Raw genomic sequence first — 8,295 nt, 5'->3', positions numbered from 1 at the left:
CAGGAGACCTCAACTCCTCTGCCTGGCCTTGGAGTTTGCATTGCTGCTCCTTGACTCTGTCAGCTGCTGCTTTTTTGAGGAGCTGTAGTAAAATCTGCTGTCCTGCAGAAATAGCAAATAAGCAAGACTTGCAGCATGCTCCAGCCCCATGAGTATGCAAGCACACAAACAGATGTGCTGCAGCTGGGGGAAGGTGAGCACCAGGAGGGTTGCACTCCCTTGCTTTTGGGACACGAGGCTGAGCTGGGGCAGGCTCTGAGTGTAGGGGCCAGGGTTACACAGGTGCCAGAGGTGCCTCTTTGGGCCATTTTCAGTGTCTCTGTTCTTCACGAATCCGTGACAAATTACAGAATTTTTTGGCCACTTATGGAGACATCTGAAAACATGAACCTGTTTGTATTTACTATTACCCTCACCTATTTAATATCTTAGAGGATTTATCTTATTAGTAACTTAATAGGTCCCCTTTCACTTTGTCTCTAAGCCTTGTTCCTTTTTATCTATTTTCAAATACATTACTTGGCTCCTTATTCCATTAGCCATATAGGAATTGGATCCTTGCTTTCTCATTTTACACATTTTTCTCATGTTGCTTCTTCTACCAGGGCATTGCTTTCTTCTTTATCTTGCCAAATATTTTAGGCTCTTGGACACAGGGCCACTAAGAGACAGGCTATCCAAACAAAATATGGTAGAATTGTAAACCAATCCCTAACCTATCACTGCTTTTAAAGCTACTGATAGCAAAGTTAACTTTTTTAACCCATAATTTTGGATATTGTTCTACAATTGTCTTTAGATTATTTTTAATAGTCTGACTAATTTCTTTCTGCCATTCTGGGTGATTACAGGTGGTAGGGTTTATACAGTCCTTGCTTAATCCCCAGGCTAGTTATTTAGTTTTGAATTCTTCACTTAAAACCTCGCCCTTCCCAACCCTTCCCTCTGTTCACTTTGTCCTGCCTCAGGTGCTGTTCCACACATATGAACAATTTTCTGTAACAGCATTGTTACAGTTCCAGCAGTTGTATTCCTTTTAGGTGGAAGAACCTCAGCCTGCCCAGGAAAGGTATTTATTGTGGCAAACAGGTACTGATTTGTGACAGTTTATTGGGGTGATCCCTTGGCAGTACTTGTCACAGTCTTTAGTTTAGCCAATGCAGCAGAGTTGGCAGCTTTCTTTTACTAACCCACTTTTGCACACCTTATGAAGTTTTTATTTTGTCCTATGTTTCTTACTTCATTTCAGGCCGAGTCTAAACTCTTTACACTCTTTTCAGAGTACCCTACACTTTTTTAATGTAGCTCATTATGACAATTACCTTAGACAATTAGCTCATAATGAGCTACATAAAGAAGTGTAGGATGCTCTTATTCAACTGGCCACACTATTCATCCCATCTTTTTTTAGCTGTCACCTGATTGGGACTGCAGTAAATAAAGTCTGAGTTAATTTATCTAGTTACTCACTAAATTACTCGCTTGCTCACTTCTCAGTATTGCTTGTAGTCTTTGCATTACTTCAACATCCTTTAAATATATTTTATTCCCACTCTCCCTCTAAGCTTGTAAAGTAGAACTCCTGTTCTCTTCATAGGTGTCCCACCATGTGCTTGCCATTGCTCATCTCCCCATGATGCAACCAGTATTTTGTTCTACTGCCAGAGAGTAGCTGTCTGTAGAGAGGTGTTGGTAGAAGGGTTTTTTGTCTACTCACAGCCTGTCAGTTCCTTGGCATGATCCTTTCTCTAGTTTGCCCACTGTTTGTTCCCTCATTCCACTGGTAGGAGTGTCTTAGGTTATTTTTCCTCTTTGATCAAATGTAGCACTCTCATGAGTGTGCAATACCTTTGGTTCATTCCTGGTTTCCATTGAAAGGATATCCACATTAATATCCATTTCTTCCCTTTGTGTGTAAGAGCAGAGTAAGAGCAGATGGGGTACAACTGCATTATCAAGGGGAAAGCCTCAAGCTCCATCACAGCCCAGACTGCCTCTAACCAGGATTTCTCATGGCCAAGGAAATTTGGGTCCAGCCACCGGAGAGGACTCATATGCTACTGGTATCCATTTTCCTCCTCTATTTCTCTGTAACAGCACTGCTCCCACAGTATCAGCTCGTGTTGAAATTCTTGTTATGAATAACTTTCCCTTAACTGAGAATTTCAGTGCAGAAGCTTTTCAAGCAGCTTCTTTCATGCCAGATAAAGCACTGTCTTGGTCTTTGCTCCAGTTCCCTCCCTGATTCCTTTCCTGTCATTTCCACAACGCTGTGCTGCTATTAGCAAAGATGGATACACTGCCATAAGATACTAGCACAGCTATAGATATGCTGCCATAAGAAATTAAATTCTCCCAGCACTCTTCACAGTTGGGATTGATTAGTGGGAGTATTTATTTCACAGAAAGCTTAACCTTTCTATCATTTATCCATCTTCTTGTTTCACCAGTTTCAGAGTCCAGGCATTTAACTTGAGGTTGTTTTAATTGTGCCATATTCAAGTTGACATTAAACACTGTCTATTAATTTTAAAACTCAGTTGCATCTCTCTTGTACCTGTTCTTCTGTAGCTGCAGTTCCCCGAATATCATCACATTAGGCAGTCTCTTTTCTTTGTCCCCCACAAACATCATTCAAACCCTCTGCTCACACGAGCATGTGCAGCAGGGCAGGTGCTCAGCCCTGTGGGATGCAAGTAAAGGTATCTTGTTTGTCTCTTAATGTGAAAGCAACTCTGTTAATTGCTTCTTCCCCTGCATTTTGCCATATGGAAGCTTAGTGTGAATCGTGGGGGTGCATTTGTGCCACTACCTATCCTAATTCATTTGCTGTCCAAGGAGCCTGACTCAGCCAGGGACCCTGGAGCTACCTGTGCTCTGCTGGGAGGGGTTGGTTGGTACATGGTATCACGTCCTGCTGCTCAAGTCCAGGACATTCAAGCAAGCCCCTACCAGTTCACTAAAGACTCTCCATCTTCCTTGAGCTTATGGACTGGTAGTGATTGTGCCAATTGGATCCTTGTCTTACCATCCTGCTGGGCTACTTGATTAAATGCCCATGGTGGCAAGATTAAAGGTTTATCAAGGAGGTGCCTGATGTACAATGGATAAAAGCTGGTGGAGCGCACACTCTAATCAATTTACCACTTAATCCCCATTTAATTCTAAATATAAGCAGTTTCTCTACTGTTGTGCTTCCTTTCAGTGCCTTCAGATCTGCAGCTACCTGCCTTGGGGTAATTTTTTTTTTTCATTTTAACAGCTACAACAGTTTGATCTGCCATACCCATCTACCCTGGGACAGCATTTGGAGTCTTTGGGGAATAGGCTGCTATTCTCAACTTCTCTTTCTTTTCCCATTTGCCCATATCATCCTTGAAATCATCTTCCTGTGATGGCTCCCGATTCAGTTCTCTACACCGCTTTCTGGAACTCCAGCAGTTATTTTTAATTTTTGCATCCCAATCTGCTTTTGCAAGTGTCTAATTTTAGCTTTGCATTTACTATGATCAGGTCCCTTTTGAGCTCTCCCTTGCTCCAGGGCAAACCACTGCACTATATATGTTAATCACCCTCCTTAATTCTGTTGTTTTTCCTTCTCTTTTTCTAAATTCATCTGATTCTCTAATTGCCACTGCACATCCTTATTGCCTTTTTGGGCCACTAGATGGTATTCCTTTTCTAAAGACAAGCTTATTTCAAGTCACTGGATAGACCCTTTCAAACCACAATTTTCCCATTGAAGCAGCTGATGTTGTGGTGTTGCCTTGGTATGGATTATTGCTGTTTCCCATAACAGTCCCATTAATAGAAGCAGTGAATCCTTGAGTCTCTTTTCAGCCACTCTCTCATATCGGGAAACGTTTGGTCTCTATCACCCATCGGCTTCCTGTGGGCTAGAGAGGCGCCCACAGCCCCAGCTGTAATCTCTGATATTGTTGGGATTTCCTGCAGCCCTTCAGTATTCCTGGTTTTAGGCTTTTTCCTGAGTTGTCTTGGATTTTTCCCATGCTTTCAGTTTTGTCTTAAGGTATCCCTCAAGCATTTTTGCATAAGGCTGGTTAGGTTTGTAGAGTTGCCTTGAACGAGGTCACAGAATCACAGAATGGTTTGGGTTCCAGCCCCCTGCCATGGCAGGGTGCCTTCCACTGGACCAGGTTACTCAGAGCTCCATACAGCTTGGCCTTGAGATCACTCAGAGAAAAAGACTCTGAGGATCTACCCAGTCACACTCTTCACCAAAAGATGTTATGAATTCCCTTTTCCTGACCGTGGAGCGGATTTGTAGGGTTGTGTGGCTCCTTAGAGCTAAGCACGAGCTCGTGTCCTTTGGGTGGGTCACGGGATCCTTCACACCATTCCCCCAGACCTCACCAAACATGACTGCAAGCTCTACAGAAAGTGACTGGGGAAAACCAAAGTGATGGGTCAGCCCAGGTTAAACCCTCCCCCAGAAGGAGCATGGGCTGGCAAGGGAGGAAGAAGGGGGAAAAGCCTTCCTCAGAGCCAGGCCCCAGCACCCCTGTGGTGTGTGCCTGTCTCGGTGCCTCGCTGAGCGGTCTCACTGTTGTTGCTGCTGCTGCTGCTGTGGGTGGATCTGTCTGTCTGTCTCTCTGTGTAAAGAAATATGAAACAGAATTATTTTTCATTTTGGAATCGTGCTGCTGCTCACATGATATTAAGAATAAAAAAATATATTTCTGGTCTAGCATCCTGAGTTTGACTCTTCTGAATCTTCTGCTGTCCAGATTCAGGTCGGCTGCCTTGCCTGCAGGCAGTATCCAAAATCCAGCCTGGGGCACGTTGTGGTGGAAGACCTGCAACTTGCACTCATGCAAAATGTTTATTTGGAGGTGGAAAATGCTTTGCAGACGAGATGATCTAAGCCTTTCTTTGGCAGGATATTACCAATTGCACAATTATGCATGAAACAGTAGTTGGGAGGTCTCTTTTAAACAGTGAAACACCAGGGGACTTGCCTTCACCAAATACATTTTGTCCCAGCATTTCTCAGTTTCTGTGTCTGCTGCATCCAAGTGGATGGGGTACAGGATGCCCAGGATTGGGATGCAAGTCCAGAGACCAGAAGGTATGCCCAATCACATAAGTGTTTCCTACTCTGGAGTTATCCTCGTGTTAGAGGAAACTAATTCCAGTCACCACTGCAAGCTTGGCTTCTACATGAAAGCCAGACCCTTTCTGTTGTTAAAATCCCTTCCAGAATCATGCACAGAGGTGGATTAATATATTGCCAGTGCAGATCTGGGCCATGCATCCAGGCACCCCAGCGCACTCTGAGAGGGAGTTTCCTAATTTAGGACTTGTAAGGATACCCTGTATCTTCACAGTGCTCGTTAAAGTGTTACAGCTGTAATGAATTCATCTTCATTACATGCTTGGGAGGTAGAGGAGTACTCTTGTCCCTGTAAAAAGCTGACAGATAAAAGGAGGCAGAGAATCAGAGCCTCAGACCAGGCACAGAGCCGGAAAAGTAATTACATGCCTAAACAACTTTGGGAAGAAGTGTCTAAGTGGCAGATCTGGGGCTTGAACCTCTGTCAGCCCCCTCAGGACCAAATCTTTCTTCTTGTGCCGTGGTGGCAGGGATCAGAAGAACTCAATTATTTACAAATGCCGTGGCCGCAGGTATGCGCGCACACACGCACCGCCTCCCCGGGGAGGGGAGCCGGTTCGGTGAGGCTGCGCCTGACCTGAGCTGTCATCCCTGCTGCTAATCCACCTCAAATCAGACTCGGCTTTTTCCCCAGGGACCACAACGGGTACTGCACTTTCCACTGCAAGGAATTTGTTTTCAGCTTTCCGACACTTGTTCATTACAGTGTTTGGAAGAATGCTAGGTTTTCTAGGTGGAGGGATGATCTTTTGACATTTTTCTGGCACAGCTGAAAGCAGAAAGTATCTGAAAAGCCTTGAAAACTGATCACGAGGGGGTTTTGGGTGGTGATTTTTTTTTTGTTTGTTTTGTTTTGTTCTGGTTTTGTTGTTGTTTTTAACTGGATAGAGAGGTTTGCAAAGATTAGGTAAGGGATTGGAAAACCCCACGTGTCTGCACCCCAGATGTGCTACGGTAGCCTTGCAGTGCTCTCCTTGTGCAGCTGGTGGGGTTGGCGGTGACAGGTCAATAAAACAAGCTTTTGGGAGATTAGATGTTTTTCAGTCTAGCAAGTGCTGTGCTCCAAATGGATGAGGGTTTCTTCCTGTGTCTCTTAACCAATTCACTTTGAACATCTTGTGTGAGGTGTGAATCACTCAGGGGTAGCTGTAGTGCATGCACATGTTTACTTCTGTACACAGCAAACCTCCCAAAACCCATGCACATCCCAACAGGGCTGGATGGGACCCACACAAACTCCTTGTGCACCCCCTGAGTGCTCTACTCCAGAGCTGTAGAGGGTTTGCATCTCAGTCTAAATTTTCCCAAATCCAAAATATTCTCTCCAGCTCAAATCAGCCACTTTGTATTTGTCTCTGTATAATATGTTCAGAGGTTTATCTTTAGTTACTTGTGATGAAGCAACTGCTTTTCAAACTCGTGATACAAAGATTTGAATTAAACCTGAACTACAGCAATGCAGGACTGGACAGGCTGAATGGTGAGCTCCATTCTCTGATGGATTCAAGGCCTATCCTCATTGATTTTTCTGGACAAACAATGACACAAAATCCTTTTTTTTACTCCTGACATTAGTTCTACTTGGTATCTTGTGATTGTTTTCTCTGGGCACAGCAGGGTGAATTGATCTACAAAATATTTTTAGGGATGGTGGAGGATTAAGTATCTTGCACACATATTTCAATGCAACAGTTGTTACCAAGGACTGTGAGAGAAAAACAGGGTGGGGTAAGGGAGTTGTTCATTTTCCTTCCACTAAGGTCAGCCTTAAATAACTGTCCCACCTCCCTCGGAGGCTGAGACAAGATAATAAGACAAAAATGTCAGAGCAAAGCACGGGGCCCCTCTATTTACAGCAAAGGCCAAATCGCTAACCAACAGATCGGTGCTTGCTTTCTAAACACCGATAAGCGGCAACTTTGAATTAACAGCCCCGGTTCCTCTGCCGCTGTAAATCAGCCTGACCCCGAGTGCCCGCAGCCCCCCAGAGCCTCCCCCCAGCCAGGGGCTCTCCAGCAGCAGGAGGGGGCTGCAGCAGCGGGCTTAACCCTCCCGGCCCTGGAGATCCCTGTGCCTGGCTCCAAACAGCCCCCTTCTCCCCCTGCCCAGCCCCCTATCACTAACAAGCCTTATCAGCAGGATTTACACCTCCTTGTCTAGGAACCCATAGGAAAGCCTATGGACTAGTTACCGATGTGCATCCAAATCCCTAAAGTAGCTTTAAGTGCTCCAAACAATCCACTTAACCAGCGATAATTAATGGTATCAGAGCCGGGAGTTCCCGTTCCCTGGCAGGGGAGATCAGAGCACTCCACAGTGGGGTCTGGCCCACCACAAGCAGGAAAAGGGGCAGCCCTTCTGCAAGTCCTCCCGGCCCCAGGGGAGCACCCTGGGAGAGGGGAATGACAGTGCCAGGAAGATGGATGCCTGGGAGCAACCACAGCTCGTAAGAGCAATGGCTAGCTGGGTGTTTTTCAGTGTCAGATGCAGCGTTGAGAAAGGTGCTTTGGCACAGTGCTGTGCCAAACACAGCAAAACACCAAATGCCACATGGATGATGCTGTAGGAGTGAGGGGGAAGGAGGAAAAAACCGCAGCTCCTGTCTCAGGTCCCAACCCAGCTGGAGGAACCTGAAGTGCTGAAGCTCGAGGTATGCTCTGTGAAGGTGAAGGAGCAAACAGTACCTCCAGAAGTCATGGAGAAAATGGGGTTTTAGATCAATATGCTGTGGCCAAGAACACGGATGTATGTGACACAACGATTTATTTTTAATCCATGAGACCACTTTACAGCTGGGACAGATCCAGTCTGAGCCAGTAAAAACCATTCCTTTATTTTTTGGCATTTCCCTCCTTACCCTCTTGCTGCTTTGACTGCTTATAGCACTCAGTTTTAGCACCCAGCACCTTCTGCTGTGTCTGCCCATCCTTTCCAGCACCATGACCAAGGACCAGGTCATCCTCTGCTCTGTTTCGCCAAAGGCTTCTCCAGGCCCAAAGGGTACCTGTGATGCCACCTGCTGTGGAAGCCATGGTGGTGGCACTACAGGACTTTAGTGCCTAAAATTTTGGACACGAGAAAACTCCCTGACAGACTCAATGGCCCCTCTCATGGCTGTTTCCTGAGGACTGGGTCAAGATCCTCTGTTTGTTCTCGTGGAC

Source organism: Melospiza georgiana, chromosome 6, assembly GCF_028018845.1.
Source record: "Melospiza georgiana isolate bMelGeo1 chromosome 6, bMelGeo1.pri, whole genome shotgun sequence".
NCBI classification, from domain to species: domain Eukaryota; kingdom Metazoa; phylum Chordata; class Aves; order Passeriformes; family Passerellidae; genus Melospiza; species Melospiza georgiana.
This window is presented reverse-complemented; position numbering follows the sequence as displayed.